This window comes from Macrotis lagotis, chromosome 1, assembly GCF_037893015.1.
Source record: "Macrotis lagotis isolate mMagLag1 chromosome 1, bilby.v1.9.chrom.fasta, whole genome shotgun sequence".
Classification (NCBI taxonomy): domain Eukaryota; kingdom Metazoa; phylum Chordata; class Mammalia; order Peramelemorphia; family Peramelidae; genus Macrotis; species Macrotis lagotis.
Window position 1 is genome coordinate 644,627,953 of NC_133658.1, and position 16,988 is coordinate 644,644,940.

A 16,988-nucleotide genomic window follows, 5' to 3' on the forward strand; every position below is an offset into this window, starting at 1 on the left:
ATTTATGAGGATGGAGGTGAAAGGAGCATGTTAGATTTGGGGAATCTGTTGAGCTTCATGGTGAAGTCCTCTACATTCACTCTAAGGTAAGTAAGGAATTTCTTTCACCATAGCTGGAAGGCTTTAGGTGAGAAGTGATAAAGGAATTCCCAATAGTGAAGACTATTTTAGAGAAGGGAAGGGAAGTTTACAGATTCACCTTCCTACCCAAAAGTGTTTAAATGGAAAACAGATATGTCTTTGCAGCATGACTGGATTGCTAGCCTCCCTAGGAGATGGACAACAAGCTAGATGACTTCCCAGGAGCTCTGGGATTCCAGAAGAGAATCTTGAGCATTTGGGGAGGAGCTTTGGCCACCATGCTTTCTACCCTGGGGCTTGGGGGGTCTACTGGCCCCAAGTCCTCTGGGCCCTCAGCCTAAACAAAATGTTGAACCAATCTCACACCAAGCCAAGGCTCTGCCAGGAGCACTGGGAAACCAACTCACTCCACAGGCTGTACAGGTTTCACTGCCTGTGTGGTCTGACTTAGTCCTTTCGAAACCCTCATCCTGATGGTAGGAAACTGGTAATGGCATCTTCTACCGCTCTATGACAAACCTTAGTTGGATGCCCTTGGCTCTCTGACCCACAAGGATTCTAAAACCTTGATTCTCTGAGATCTTGAAAAAGGTGTCTCCTCTCTGTCCAGTGTCTTGAGATTACATTTGTTTCCTTCATAGAAGCCCTAAGGGGAAGCTCTTTCCCTCCCTACATTCCTCCCTCCCTGTCTCTCTCCTCCTACAGGAGGGGTTTTTGAATTTTTCATCACTCTTGACAAGTGTCAACCAGTCTCATCCTTCCTAAAATGTTGTAGGGAGGGGAGGGTTTAGAAAACACACTTGTTTTCTTGAATGTCCCCTTATGCACAGTCTCTCATGTCTGTACCCATTCCAATTCTCTCTTGCTCTCCCAATGACATTGTCACACATAGCCATATTCCCAGAGTTGGACTACACTCCAGGATCATAGATTTAGGGGTGGAAGGGACCTCAGAAGTTTTCTAATCTAACCTCTCCATTTTATAGAAGAGGAAACTGAAGTTAAAGAAGTGACAATGGTTTGCCTAGGGTCACACAAAGAGTAAACAGCAGTCAAGATCAGAACCACTGACTCAAAATTCATGGTACCATACTCTCATAGCACTCTCAACATCACTTCCCCCAAACACACACACACACACACACACACACCTTTCAGGTCTATATTATATGAACCTGAGCTCTCTCATGCCAACACACTCAAACTCCTGTTCCCATTTGTTCATATACTCTTATTTTCTCTGTCCATCTTTCTCCTCCCTTATCCTGCCTTCCTTCTCTCCCCCCCCACAATAAACACAAAGTCTATATTTCACCTTTGAAAGTCATCAGTCTTTCTATAAGGTGAGACATGGGAGTTGGGGAGGCTGAGTGTGACCTCACCATTACTAACTAGGTGGAAAGGGAAGAGAGAATAGGGAGGGGAAGAAACAGGGAGTGATTGTGTAAGGTGTTTCAATCTATGAGACAGTGAGGGTGTCAGCAAAAACCTCACAGCAAAGCAATAGCTTTTGTCCTCAGTACAAAACAATCTGGAAGTTAGTTGGTATAATTGGGAGTTAATAGATGAAGCCCTTGGTAAGCAGCAGGAGGTACAGATGGTAAGATTAAAAGTAGGATCATTAGAAAGTGTTATGCTTTATAAGCATTAAATGCCCAGATTCAGAGAGGCCACTGCCTCTAATTCCTTCAGTAATTCACTTCAAAAAGATATTTTATTAATCACCTACTCTGTACAAGGCAGTCCCTGGCTTCAAGGGCATTACCATCTATTGAGAACACACGGGTGGGGGGGTGTTCTCGCCGTCTAATATATGAATGTATCATGAGCAGTAATGTGAAATGGGAGCTACATTGGAACTATATCACCAAACTTCTTGAATGCCAGGCTGAAAAGGATTATTATACCCTAGCTACAGTTCGGAACCACTGAGAAGATTTTTGGTTTTGGTTTAGTTTTTTGGCATGGCAATGGCATTAAGGGACTTGCCTAAGTCACCCAGTGGTCACATGGCTAAGTATTAAGTGTCATAGGCTAGATTTGAATTCAAGTCCTCCTGACTCCAGGATCAGTATTCTATCCACTTCACGACTTAGCTGACCCCACTGAGAGGTTTTAAGGAAAGAAGTGACATGGTCATTATTTTAGCAGTTGAGTGAAGGGTGAATTAGATCCAGAAGGGCCCAGAAACAAGGAAATCAAGTAGAAAATTATTACCATAGTCCAAGAGAGAAATAAGAAGGGTCTGAACTTGAATAGAGGCTGTGTGAGTAGAAAAGAAGGGTCTGGATGTGAGAGAAGTTATAGAGGCAGAATCCACAAGATTTAGCAACTGATGTATGGGGGTTATAGATAGAGAAGAGTTGAGGATGGTTGCAAGGTTTTTGATCATGGATTATTGGGAAATTGACAGAATTAGGATAGTTTGAAGAAAAGGTGGGACATGTTAAGCCTGAGCTTCAGATGGAGCAAGTGAGTTTGAGATGCAGGACTCGGTATTCAGGAGATTGATTAAAATGGGCTTTATTGATGTGGAAATTATCAGCATAAAGAAGATAATTTAACCAATGAGGTGGATGAAATCAAAGCCTTAGAAGACTCCCATGCTTTGAGGGGAAGAGATGGGTGATGATCCAACAATGGATATTGAGAAGGAACAGTAAGAAAGGTAAGAAGAAACTCAGGAGAGAGCAATATCATGAAAGCCAAAAGGGGAGAGGATATCCAAGTGGAGGGGGTATCTGATAGTGTCAAATAATTCAACACAGTGAAGGAAGGAGATAGAAAAAAGAATATTGGATATAACAGTTAAGAGATCATTGGTAATCTTAGAAAGAAAATAGTTTCAGCTGTGTAGTGGGGTTGTTAGAAAGAGATGAGAAGTATGAAGATGGTAAGGAAGTGAAGACAGTGACTTATACCTAAATCTTTCTAGTTTGGCTGTGCAAAGCAGATGAGATTTAGAAAGGCAGTCTGAGGAGATGGTGGAGAATGGGAAAGGGTTTTTGGTCTCAAACTTTCTCAATGACTTTCATTCCAGAGAAGCAACATGTCATTAAAATAAAATCCTGTACTTTAAGTCAAAAAAAAAGGACTGGGTTCAAATTCTGTCTGCAATATTTTGTGGCCAATGTGACCATGGGCCAGACATTTAATTCCTGAGTTTTGGATTTCTGTAAAATGGGGATCTATGTAGTACATTCCTGACAGAGTTGGTTCAAAAAATCCAATGAAACAATGTATTTAAAGAACTTTGAACACCTTAAAGTCATATATACAAGGTTTCCCAACATCTAAGACTTTTGAGTCAGCTATTAATATTGACCATTCTGTTTTCCATCTAGGGTTCTATGCTACCTCTCAAATTAAATTCAATACATATTTATTAAGCTCTGTGTGCAAAGTACTGTGTTAGAAACTGGGGGGAAGATAAAAAGTTTCAATAAAAAAAAATCCCCTGCCCTCTAGGACCTTACTGGATGGTAGGGAGATAGGACACAATCACAAATAAATACTTGATCAATGACATTAGTGAATTGAAGCAGCTAGGTAGTACAATGGAAAACATATTAGGGGCAGCTAGGTAGCACAGTGGAGTCAGGAGGACTTGAGTTCAAATTTGGCCTCAGACACTTAATAATTACCTAGCTGTGGGGCCTTGTGCAAGTCACTTCACCCATTGCCTTGTCCCCCAAAAAACCCATAATGGAGAGCAGGTTAGCCTTGTAGTCAGGAAAAGCTTAATTCAAATCAGGCATCAGATACTGATTGTATAATTCTGAGCAAGTCAGTAAAAATGCAACCTCATTGTCTGCCTCAGTTTCCTTCTGAAAATGAGGGTGATAATAACCCTTACTTCCTAGTATTATTGTGGGGATCAAATGAGATATCTGTAAAGCATTTTTAAACCTTAAAGTATGATATAAACTCTAGCTATAATTAAGGCATAACATAGAGTGTTAGGCAAGGGGACAAAGATGAAGGGGATTATTGAATGGGCCACTGGAAAGATTGCTAGATTTAAGAATCAAAGGCTCTGGGTTTGAATCCTAGCTCCACTATTTATTGTCTGTGTGATTTTGGGCAAGTCATTTAATTACCTTACCTTGAGTTTTCTCATCTATTAAATGGCAGGAGCAGGTTGAACTAGATGGCATATGAGGTCCCTTCTAGATCCAGATCCATGATCTTATCTCTCTGGGTCTCCATTTTCTCCTCTGAAAAATTAAAGATTGGGACTAAAAAATGCTCTTAGATTTCTTCTATCTCTAAGTCCATGATTATATCATGATCCTCCTACCTTTTGAGATAACTGGGAGGTTGAATGGAGAAACACAGATGAGATGACAAGTGCTATGGGGTCCTAGTAAGACAAAGCATATTATTGTGGAAACATTAGCTTAAGAGCAAGGAACACTTGGTGCCTAGCCCTAGCTCTGTTACACAAGAAACCTCTGACCTATAGTGAGTCATTTCTCTTCATCTGTCAAGTAGGGGAGGGGGGGTGGACTAGATCTCTAATGTCACTGCCAATTCTGGCATTTTATGATTCTATAATAATAATAATAACAGTTTTACAGAGTATTTAGGTTTTATGATTCATGCTCAACAGGACTTCTAAGGCTCCTAATACTTTGGCCTTTCTTTGGTTCTTAGTATTTAGCAGAGTGCCTATCACATACTAAGCACTTAATAAATGTTTATTGGCTGATTGATTAATTGGCAAATTGTGTGTCCTCTTGATTGGCCACAACTAGGGAATTCCTCAGGCCAGAATGATCTATCTCTGGGGCACAGAAACTCAAGAATTCCTAAAGACTCTCTGTTTCTCTTTGAGCCTCAACCTGGGCAATACCTAGTGCAATCATACCAGTTGGTATTGATCCAATGCTACTCTATTCTGTCATTTTGACTTACCCTTCAAATGTAGTAGATTTGCATATGTGTCTTTCTTGGATGGGGTTGAACAATGGTCAAGGAGTCTTCAAATTATTTTCAACAGAGCTTTCATACCATAGTATGAAAAGGGAATTTTTAGAAAATCATCAGCATTATATCATGGGAAAGTACTCTCAGCCCTAGTAAATCCACAATGAGGGAATTGCCTTTAGTGGTAAGGAATTTCTATGAGTATATGGTAAGAATTCGACTAGTCCCTAGGTCATGAAGTTATTTAGATAGTTAAAAAAAAGCTTACATCAGGAAGTTAACCAAAACTTGCAAGTTATGAACAGGATTCCTAAATTATAGCATCAGTCACCATCCCAGGTCCCAGAATGATGGAGTAGAAAAAAGCAATAGATTTGGAGTTTAGATTGAAATCTAAATTCTGCTATCTCCTTCTTGTTGACTCTAGGAAAGTCACTTATCTCTGGATCTCAGTTTCTTCATTTGTAAAAGGAGAGGCTTTGACTAGATGATCTATCTCTAAGGTCCTTTCCACCTCTAAGAAGCTACAATCCTGTCCACAGTCTCAGAAAACACTTTCCTACTTGCCAAGATCAATCCAGGCTGAGAAAAGCTAAACTTCTTCTATGGGTAATGAGACTAGGGAAACACTGTTGGGATAAAGAAGCTAAGACAGCCAAGGAAAAGGTTTATATTCCAGAAAGCCAAGTAAAGACTAATGATATAAAAGCTAAGGCGAGAGCAATTTCAACTGGAATTGGGGGCGGGGGGAGGCAGACACCAAAGGGTTGAGAAGTGAGTGATAAAGAGGGAAATTTTTCTTCTGAAAAAATGAAGACACTAGAAAAGGGAATTAAGGATTCCAAGAGGTTTGTATTCCTTTGGTCCTTTCCATCTGATTTTCAAGGGAAATAGTCTGATTCCACCTCTATTTCACTCCTGTTCTTGGAAACAAGAAGAGTTAATCATCAACAACAGTGTGATGTAGTGGCAAGAGCACTGAATATAAATTCTGATTTTCTAGATTCAAATCCTGGTCTTTCTATTTTCTGCCTACATGACCTTAGAGAAGTCAGTCCTTTTCCTAGACATCATGAAAAACAATCACACTTTTTATATGCATTTATCTAATTTGATTCATGCAATAACCCTGTAACACTATAAGTATTATTAATCTCATTTTATAGAAGAAAATTGAGACTCACAGTTCCAGTGAGTTATCTATGTCACATAGGAAGCAACTTTAGAAGGTAGAGTTTGAATCCACGTCTCCTGACTCTAAACTCAAACTTATTCCTATTACATCAAGAAAAGACTCAAAATTTAGTCCCCATTTAAAATTTAATAAGGGAGGAAGGCACAAAATAATAAATCAAGCAAAAGAATACAGTTCAAAAAAATAGACAAATAAGTACAAGACTGTTACAAGGATTGGTATTAACTATCTATATACATTGACGAGCTACAGAATAATCTGAGAGACCTGAACTGAATGGGGTTAGTCAGGAGAGACTTCCTGGAGGTGATGACTAGAGTGGAGGAATGAAATTTTGAAAGACTTCATTTAAGGGAGAAGGAATTGGTAAATAGTGATGGCTCCTTTCTCTGAGATCCCCTCCTTATTTTAACTGAGTATTCTCCAGGTAAAATGAGAAGCAGACTCTCCCTATTCTTTCTTGTTTTGGAGGGAGGAGAAGAGGCAATTGAGGTTAAGTGACTTGCTCAGGGTCACACATCTAGTAAGTATCTGAGGTCAAATTTGAACTCGAGTCTTCCTGACTTCAGGGTTAGTGCTCTATTCACTTAGCCATCTAGCTCCCCCATACACACTATTTCTTTTTTAAAATAATTTTATTGATATATTTTATTTTTACACATTTAATTTCCCATTAAAGTTCTCTCTCAGAGAACCATCCTTATATGATCACTAAGAAAACAGAAACAGGGGAAAGCTACCAACAATCTACTTTATCAAGCTAGATAAAATATTAACTAAATGTATTTGAAGGCAAAAAAATCTAGAATACAGAGGAAAGACTTTTATAAATTAGGAATAAAGGGAGAATAACATGTCTAGACCTTAAACTATATGTGTTTGTGAATAATCATCAGAATTCTGTGGAACTGACTTAAAAATATAAAAATGACCCATTGAAGTAAACTAGACAAGGAAGAATAAGAAATAATTGGATTTAATGACCTAATATTTAATATACTTGAAGATATAAATTAGGAAAGAATTTCCTTTTTGATAAGTATTTCAAGGAAAGCTGGAAAAGTCTGGTGGAAAGTAGACTAGAGAGTCAAATAACTATTTTTGTATCATAGATTCTTTGGGCAATCTGGTGAAGACTAAAGACCACTCCTTAGAATGGAATTTTTAAATACATAAAACAATGTTGTATATTTGAAAGGAATAGCAAGTTGTACATAGGAGATTTCCAGTTTCATATGCAATCATCTTTTTTATTATACTATTATGAAAATGCTTGCTTTATTCCATAAATTAAAAAACTAAATATTGAATTAAAGGTAGATTAAAGATAAAATAAAATACATAGGTTTACAAAGGAAACCAATTGTATTGAAGTACAGTTATTAAAAAAATTAGTCCCCAGATCCCAAGTAAAAAACCACTGGTTAGACCAACATTTTGCACCACATACCACAACAAACACAAAATGGATATTAATTAATAGAAGTCATACCATAAAAACATAGAGGAGAGCAAGATCAGGTATGTTTCACAGTTATGATGAAGTGAATTCTTAACCAAGTAAGGAGTAGAGGCAATTATAAAAAAAAACAAAATTGATCATTTTAATTATATGAAATTGAAAAGATTTTTGAATGAACATAATTATTCCAACTAGGATAAAAGAAAAATGGTTGAGTGGGAAAAAATCTTTGTGATAAATATTTCTGATAAAGGTTGAAGATATAATTAGACAACTAACAAATATATAAGATCAAAAGTAATTCCCCAAGAGATAAGTGGTTAAAGGATATGAAGAAATAGCCCTTAAAAGAATTTCAAATTATGATCAGCCATATGAAAGACTTCCCTGTATTAAGGATAAGAAGAGAAATGTAAATGCAAATCAAAACAAAGCAGGAGTTTTACCTCACAACCAACAAATTGGCAAAGATAAAAAAAGATGAAAATAGTCAATATTGGACAACTTGTGGAAAACAGGCACTGTGTATGGAGCTCTGAATAATCCAACCATTTTGGAAAGCAGTTTGGAACCATGGGAAAGAGGACTGGGCAGTGACTAAAATTTTTAGTCTTCAAGTGTAGGTTTTGAAGAAGTGATTTTCACAAAACTGATTCCTGTTTAGTTACCAGTGCATTAGAGGATACCCCTACCTCCTACCTCTTCCACCAAAATCTCTTACAACATGCATTACCATTCAATAATAAAATATTCCCTTCAGAGGAGTAGAAAGTACTCTAGATTTGCAGTCCAAAAACCTTGGTTACTTACTACTTCAGTGGTCTGGGATAAATTATTTCATTTCTCTGGGTCTCAGTTTCCTCCTCTGTAAAATTAAGTGCTTGGGCTGGTTGATCTCTCAGCCTTAAATCCTAATCATCCTATCCCTGGTCTCTTCAGTTGAGCTCCTTAGTTTCAAAAAAACTAAGGATTCATAATAGGAAATTTCTCTTTCCCTGTTGTTCTTTTAATGCACCTATGTTCGTTCCTTAAACTCCACCATGACTTTCATGGGAAAGCAGTTGTTGATAAGTATGATTGCATGCAAAGAGGTGGGAGTCTGGGCCCTTCCTCTGCCAGTTGGGTCCAACCTCTTGGCCCCAGGCTCAGGTGCTACCTCATCAGCTTCCTGTTTGTGGCTAAGGCAGTAGCTATAAGTAAGGGGGAGGGGAGATCTTCTTAGTTCTGAGCAATGAGGGGCAAACAGGAGGAGAGGAGAAAGAGACAGACCCATCAGAGAAAAAGAGAAAGATCACCTAACTGTTCATAAGATATGCCCCGGTACAACCCCCAACTCCTATCAATTCTACCATCCCCGCCATCTCAAACCCTGGCCAAACCCAGCTGGGTTCCAGAAATACTTCTGTTTCTCTCCCCCCCCCCCCCAAGTTCCCCAGGCAATGGGAGTTTCCAAACCTAGACTAAAGATAGAATTTTCCTCCAGGACCAGGTGTGAGGGTGGGGAGACAACATGAAAGAGGAAAGAAAATGGAGAAAATCTGTTTTCCCCCAGAGTCACTAGAGGATCACTTTGTTGGACAGGCACTCATGAGACTGTAGGCTTCGGGATTTGGGTACACTTCAGGATGGGGGTATATTCTGAAGGGCAATCCAGTTCAACACCAAATGGGAAGTTTTCTAAGAAATGATTCTCCTCCTTCAGCTGGGACTGGTAGAGTATCTTTAGGGAGAGGTATAGGAAAGTGTTTTCAGAAAGAAAATGACTCGAGCACTATATGAAGTTTTTGACCTCAGTTACTCATTTCCACCTTTCCCCACCTTTGCATTTATTTTGTGCATATACCGTGTAGACTTATTCATGAACATGTTTTCTCCCTTTATAGAATATAAACTCTTTGAGGGCATGGACCTTCATTTTTATCTCTAAGAGTCTAGTATAGTCTGACACTTGGTGGGGGCTTAATAAACATTGGTTGATGAATGGTTTGAGTAGGGATGAGAAAAGTTTGGGTGCCTCCGACCCTGTGGTAAGCATCAACCCAGACTCCCTGGGGCAGATGCCAGAGATAAGGAGTCTAGATGTTTGGGTGTGTATAATAGTTAAGGGTGGAGAGAGGGGCTGGGAGGGGAAGAGAAAGGGTACACAGAGCTCCCTCTGTTCTCCATTAGAAATGACTATTTCAACATTGAACAGATTAACTCCTCCCCAGCATCACAGGCTTCATTCACAAACACAATTTTTCCTTCAGATCTCTCTCTCTCTCTCTCTCTCTCTCTCTCTCTCTCTCTCTCTCTCTCTTTCCTGGACCCCAAAAGACCCTGGATTTGACTTTTGGAACTTGCCTGCCATCTCTGTTCTACCCCACTCCTTCCTTGTTAATGTGAACATCAGATGAAACAATATATAGAAAATATTTGGAAAATCACAATGCGCAATATGGATACAAAGTATTATGAATTGTCCGTTTCCCTTCTGTATTCCAACCAGGAGTCTGTGCTGCCCATCAACCAAAATCCCACAAATATTGATATTAGTTCTCAACCTTTTTCAAATTGTTCCAAAGTCTTCCTTTTCTTTTTTACCCCAATAGCCCACTTGGGTCTGATTTCAGCCTCTTATCTCTGTCACCAGGACTTTCACTTCTAGGAAGCTATCAAAAGCCAGTTTGCTTCTGATCCCTTCCTTGGGGAATTTTCATTCATATTTTGCTTTGCTTTTCCTCACTGTGGCTTCTGCCCATGCCTGGTATCCTCCTCCAATTCTCCCTCCAACATGCCAGTTCCCAATTTACATTGGCTTGTCTGATTTGCTCCTTCTTCTTTGCTACCAGATTGAGGATATGAGTTTTGTTCAGATTCTTGAGTAATACCAAGAGCTGGGGACACAGTCCTGGACCTGCGTGCTATGGCAGAAGGAGTGCCAAGTTTGGAAGTGCAGGACCTGAGATGAGATCACAGCTTTGCTGTCTTTCCTTATGACCTTGGACAAGTTGTCCCATCTTTCTGGACCTCAATTCTCTCATCTGTAAAATTAGGAAGTTAGAATAGATGACTCAGATCTGATATCTTTTCTTGTATGCTATGATCTTCCCTGAAATGATGTTTGCCTTTGCCAGTTTGTGCCTAGATATCTATTACTAATAGCCTATTAATAGCACAACAGAGGAATTTACTGAAATTAAGTGTTTCTAAACAACTGAAAGCATATTTCTTTTTATATCATAGGCATTCCTGAAAAGTTGTGTGGAATTGAAATTTTTGCTAGAGCATATTTTCAGTGAAACAAGGGAACTTGCTAATTAAAGGAATTTGGTGGTAAATCTAATGTAAAATAATGAATGGGTCTGTGCTCTTTGTTAAACAAAAGGAATTTTCACATCAGAATTCCTTAAATGGTGGGGAAGAGGGTCAGAGTCAGACAGGAGTATACATCGATATTCCTACTTTTAAAAAAATGATTTTTGCTTTTTCAAAGAAAGCAAAATCCCCTAACAGGTTCTGTTTAGTACACTATCTCAAGCTTTCTGGTATGAAATTCAGGCACAGTATTAGAATTTTGAATATGATTTCTTGTCCAAACAAGGTGAATGGTGAGTACAATCTTGGAAACAACTACTCAAATAGGTGCCCAGGAGAGTGGGTGATTTCTGGGGGTACATTGACATTATTACCTGATGGACATGAAGCCTTCCAAAGGAGGAGGTCAGATCTAGGTGGTGGGGAGTGGTACTTTGCAGGTGTTGGAAAGGTTGGGGATTATTTCTGAAGATCTGAGCCTCCATGCTAGAGAAGTATTTCTCACTTAGGTGATTAAAATGATCAGGACAAAATACAACTGAAGATTTCCTAACACAGGCCTGTTAAATAGATCTGAGAGGACAATGAGGTTCTATGAAGTCTAGGCTAAATCCCATTTTTCAGATTTGAAAATGGGGCCAGAACCAACTATCTGAATAAGCATTTGGCACCATCACCACCCCTATTCACCTTAGCTAGATCCACAGTGTTCTATGTTGGAATTCCTAACCTATGCAGCAGGAGAAGGCATTCCCCAAGAATCAGGGAAGTGTCCTGTGGTCAGGGGAGCTCTTGTACTTCTTTGTATTTTTCCCAGGGTAAAGAAGAAGTAGAGGTCACTCCTATACTCAGTGTGGCCTATACTTTGAGCATTCCTGAACTACTTTGTCATAAAGCAATGATATTAGAACCAAATAAAAAAAAAGAGATAACTCAACCAAACTTAAAGATCTCTGGTGGGCATATCTTGGCTTATTTTTAAAATATTATATTATCTCTGTTTTATTCTATTTTTATTTATTTTGTTAAATATTTCCCATTTACATTTTAATTTGGTTCAGATTGCACTCTCGACAAACAGGCCATGTGCTTGACCTCTTTGCTGTAAAATTCATGAAAAGGAAAATTTGATCCAAAAGGATGAAGATTTAGGTTTATGAACTCCTAACTTTCTCTTACCTGTCATTTCTCATCTCATGCAGGAACAAAGGTCTTCATATTAGGTGACACTTTATAGCTCTGTACCCTAGACATATAACTTCTTAATGGTGTGTAAAATGGAAATAATAACAATAACAACAATAATAGCTAGTATTTAATATATTCAAATTTGCAAAGTACTTAACAAATGTCATCTCATTTTATTTTCACTATGACCCTAGGAGGTAGGTGCTATTATTATTCCCATTTCAAAAATGAGGAACCTGAAACAGACAAAAGCTAACTGACTTGGCCAAGGTGATATAACTAATATGTAGTCTGAGGTTGGATTTGAACTAGTTTTTCTTACACCAGTTCCAATGTTCTAATCACTATACTACCTACCTGCTTCTTAATACTTGTACCCATCAAGGGAAAGTGCTTTGCAAACCTAAAAGTCCTATATGAGTATGAATCATTATAGTAGCAAATAAATTCAGCTTTACTAAAAGACAACAGAGGTATAGTAGATAAAGACCTGGTCTCAGAACTAGGAATCTACCACTAACTTTTTGTGCTTTTTTGTTGATGTTATTCAGTCATGTCTGATCCTTTGTGATCCCATCTGGGATTTTCTTGTCAAAGATACTGAAGTGGTTTGCCAATTTCTTCTTCAGCTCATTTTACAGATGAGAAAACTGAAGCAAACAGAGTTAAGTGATTTGCCCAAGGTCACACAGCTCTTAAGTCTCTGAGATCAAATTTGAACTCAGGTCTTCCTGACTCTAGGCCCAGAACTCTAACCTTTACACCCCCAGCTGTTCTTTTAAGTGATCTAGGTAACTCTTGAAGACAAGTTTCAGAGACAGCACTGACTTGTACTGGTAGAGGAAACTTTCACACAAGGGAGTTTAGTCCCTATATTCCATTATGGGCAAGACATTTTTTCTAGACGGCGGAGGAACAAAGGTGAAAAAAAATTACCCAAATCTTGTCCTTAAGAAGAATGTCTTTCCTAGCTCTCAGGTGGAATGGAACTATTGATAGAATGGTGATCAATCAAATTGGATGAGTTCTGTCAAACAGGTCAGCCAATTGCCAAGGCTCTGATTCTGAGCATTATTAAGGATTAATGCTTTTGTTTAGGTCCCTTTACAGGCTATAAGGGCAAATAACTAATAGTACTGGAGGAACTCCCCCTTTCTTCCCAGTCTAACTCTCCATACCTATTCCAGGACTTTATACTCTAAGAATTCCAAATATCTCCTAGCTGCTTTTTCCTTTATTTCAATGACCTGCATTTAAGAAATGAGGGGGAAAAAATCTCTTCTTTTGGAAAGACAATGTTTTTAAATAGAAAGGGTGACAGATCCAGAAAACAAAAGATCAACATGGTGAAGTCAAGAATCAGACAGGTCTAAAGGACAGAACATTGGATTTGGAACTAGAGGCTTGGGGTTTGAATCATGGTTTGCCTGCCTCCAGTCAACATTTTCAAAGACACTTAAGCATTGTGAGCCCATTTCTTCATCTCAGGAAACTAACAGATGAAATAGTTGAAGTGCTGAAGTAGTTAGGAAGACCAGGATTTTGAATTATGCTTCAGGCACTGTGAGATCTTGGATAAATCACTTAATCTCAGCCTCAGTTTTCTTACCTGCTAAATCTAGATAATAATACCTACTTTATAGGATTATTGTGAGGATCAAATGAGGTAGCATTTGTAAAGTGTTTTGTAAATGTTAAAATGGTATATAAATATTGTTGTTATATTTCCCCCCCTTAAACCCAGTGTTCCTCTTACTTTCCCATTTCTGTTGAGGACCTTCCAGTCCCAGCCTTATTATCTGTAACATGAACTAGGTGAGCTCTACAAATCCTATGAGTCTTTAAATCTTTCCACTTAGACTTACTTTATTCTCTTGAAAAATGGCAATAAGAAATTTACACTATTTACTGGTGTGAGAAAAGTGATTTTTAAACTTCAGAGCATTGTAGAATATGCATTTTAAAAGAAGAAATAAATGAAACAAATAAGAGAAAGGAGTTAAATCTGAAACAGTGGATCTGTTTTCCCTGATTTTCTATATACTGCCATAGGCCACCTGGCCCAAATGTCCCATGATTATATTGCCTCAGCTTTCCATTGACTAGTGTGGAACTTCTCTGCTCATAGGACCATGCTCACACCTAGGCAGGGGGGTGGGGGCACAAGAAGGTAGAGCTTATTTACTAGGAGGGGATTAGATTGGCTCTATACAAAGAGAGGTGTGGAAAGGATTCAATCCAGCCAGCCATTGGTAAATATTTTCCAATTCTCCATAACCCCTGGCTCTGGCCCTGGAAACTGTTTGCTGAGGCATCCCAGCTGTTTGGTCTGTAGGAACTGAGGGAATGGGGGCCTAGTCAGAGAATTCAGTGCAGTAGGAAAGAAAGGGGAAGAGAAGCACTATGTGAGAAAAGGCTGTTTGACCCAGTTGCCCATATTCTTGAGGTCAGCAGTTGATCAAGGGCATGGAGACCTGGCAGAGTTCAGATCAGAGCAGCCCTTAGAAGGCCTTCTCAAGTCTTGATGGTAGCCCTGTCAGCTAAAAGAGGTTTGTTTTAATGTTGCTTCTAGGTCAGCCTTTTTCTGGCCAATTTCAATGAATGAAATTGAAACCAATTATAAGTATAGTAACCTCAGCAGGTTCTGGTGTCCTGATAAATTGATTTTACTTTTATTTTTTGAATTCACCTCGTACTGACACAGAGCAACAATATGATTAAGTCTCCTACAAGTTTCTATTGCTAGAGAGAAATCTCCTTGTTATGTGGCAGACATTTTTAATCTCTTAATCTGTTTTCTTTAAATCTTATATATATATCTAGTTATTTACATGTTGTCACCTGCTTTAGAATGTGGGCTTCTTAATGTCAGAGGCTGCTTTTTACTTTTCTTTGTAACCCTGGTGCTTGACACCCAGAAGGTGCCTAATAAATACTGTTGACTAACTGTCTGGCATCATCTGAATTCTGAATCCTATGTATGATAAAGACTCAGTTAATTAATCAACACACCCCAGGTCTTTAAGATGTCACACTAGCATCATGGCAGTAAAAATAATGCTAATAATAACAATACTTTAATAAGCTCCATCTTTAACAGGTTTTATAGGCATCTTCCCATTTATCCTCAGACCATCCCTGAGGGCTACAAATGGGGTAGGGATTATTCTTTCCTTTTTGCAGATAAGGAAACTGAGACCAAAGGGTTAAAAGTTTAAGTTTAATTTGACTCAAGTTCACCTACCCAGAATTTTACTAAGAGAAAAAATACGATAACCAGTTCTAGGAATTCATTGCTAGCATTACTGTCCTTCAATCTTAGAAAACATAGAAAGACCAGGAAAAGTCAAGAGAGATCTATGTTAGGATCCTTCTACTGATACTTACTAGTTGGGGCACTGTAAGTAAGTAATCTAATCTTTGAGCCTCAGTTTTGTCATCTGTAAAATGGAAATAATAATAATAAGGATGCCTATAGTAGTTTCTTTCACAGGAAAGAATCCCTGCCCTCAAAAAAGAAGGACCTCTTCTTTAAAGATTGAAACAAAAAGAGGAGAGAAGAAATGAGATTGAGTGTGGGGGTGATCTTTGACTTTGAGCTAGTTTTCCCCAAAGTGAGGTTGGTGACTTTGCATAGTTTTGCTCTGCCTCATTTAAATCTAATTCATGGAAATCAAAACATCACCCTGGTGATGTCATTGGTCCTCTTCCAAAAGATTAACAACAATGTTCTCCCTCCTCACCTCCCCTTTTGGAAATCCTAGCTGTGGACCAAATGGGGTCAGGAAACTCAATTGCTTCCCTCCTCTTCCCACTGGAAATTCCTTGGAATTGCTTTGTATTTTGATTTGATTTCTTTGGGGTTTTGTCTGTATCAGTACCAAGCTCACTTTCTGCATATGCTAGACCCAAGTGGATGCTTATCAAATGTTCATTTCCAGTTGAATTGTCCAAACTTTCATACATAATAGTCCCCAAACTCAGATTAAAATTTTTATTGGCTGACTCCCAATCCAGAGCTCTCTCATTCCATGATCACAATCTGGAGGGAGGGGGACAAGAGGAAGTGAATCATCCAAAGAATTTCTTCTCAGAATTTTTGAATTTACCACTTGCAGGAATGTTAATGATAGTTCAGTAGTATGACTGAGATCAATTGAAAGAACTATTGGCCACTGCTTCAAGGATTTTAACATTTCTGGAGGGAGCCCATAGATACAAGAGTTAGAGAGTGAGTGAGAAGAAAGGGTTGTAGATTTAAGGTTAAGAGAAACTCATTCCTACTATGTAGAAAATTTGGATGATTGACATGGACTTTGTGTTCTAGGGGCCTCTATTAGTTGGACAGTGACTGGGTAGTGAGGGGAAGTAATTTGGGGAGAGGAAGCAGGCCTACAGAATATTGAAAATCCCCAGGTCACATCTACATACAAATAGTCCCCCCCCCACCTCCTTGGCAAAGGACTAGGCCTGCCCTTCCCTCTGCCACACCCCCTACCTCAGGCTCCAGGTTGCCCATTGATGGCTTCTTTCCCCACCTTAAATGTTCATTTTAACCTGCATAATATGGGGTGTGAGTTTTCTCAAGTCTGACAATAGCTGAAATAGCTCTGACAATAGGATCAAGTACCAAGATGTATTCAACGTAGAACCCCTCATTCCTTCAGAGACTGGGCAAACTGAACAGGATAAATGCAAGAACATAGCTAGGAGGAAGAATGGCTGTGTGTCTACATACTCTCTCACTCTTTCCATTTATCAATGATGTCACCACCACCATCACTACAACCACCACCATCACCAACAGTCACAACCATAGGATCAGAGGAGTTTGAA

The 16,988-nt window shown here is 38.8% G+C and overlaps 1 protein-coding gene across 2 annotated transcripts in view; it reads left to right on the top strand.

Annotated features, from left to right (window-relative positions):
• The window catches only part of POU2F3 (POU class 2 homeobox 3), a 90,944-nt gene that overhangs the window by 38,600 nt on the left and 35,356 nt on the right, over positions 1–16,988 (top strand). The gene's annotated exons all lie outside the window — the stretch shown is intronic.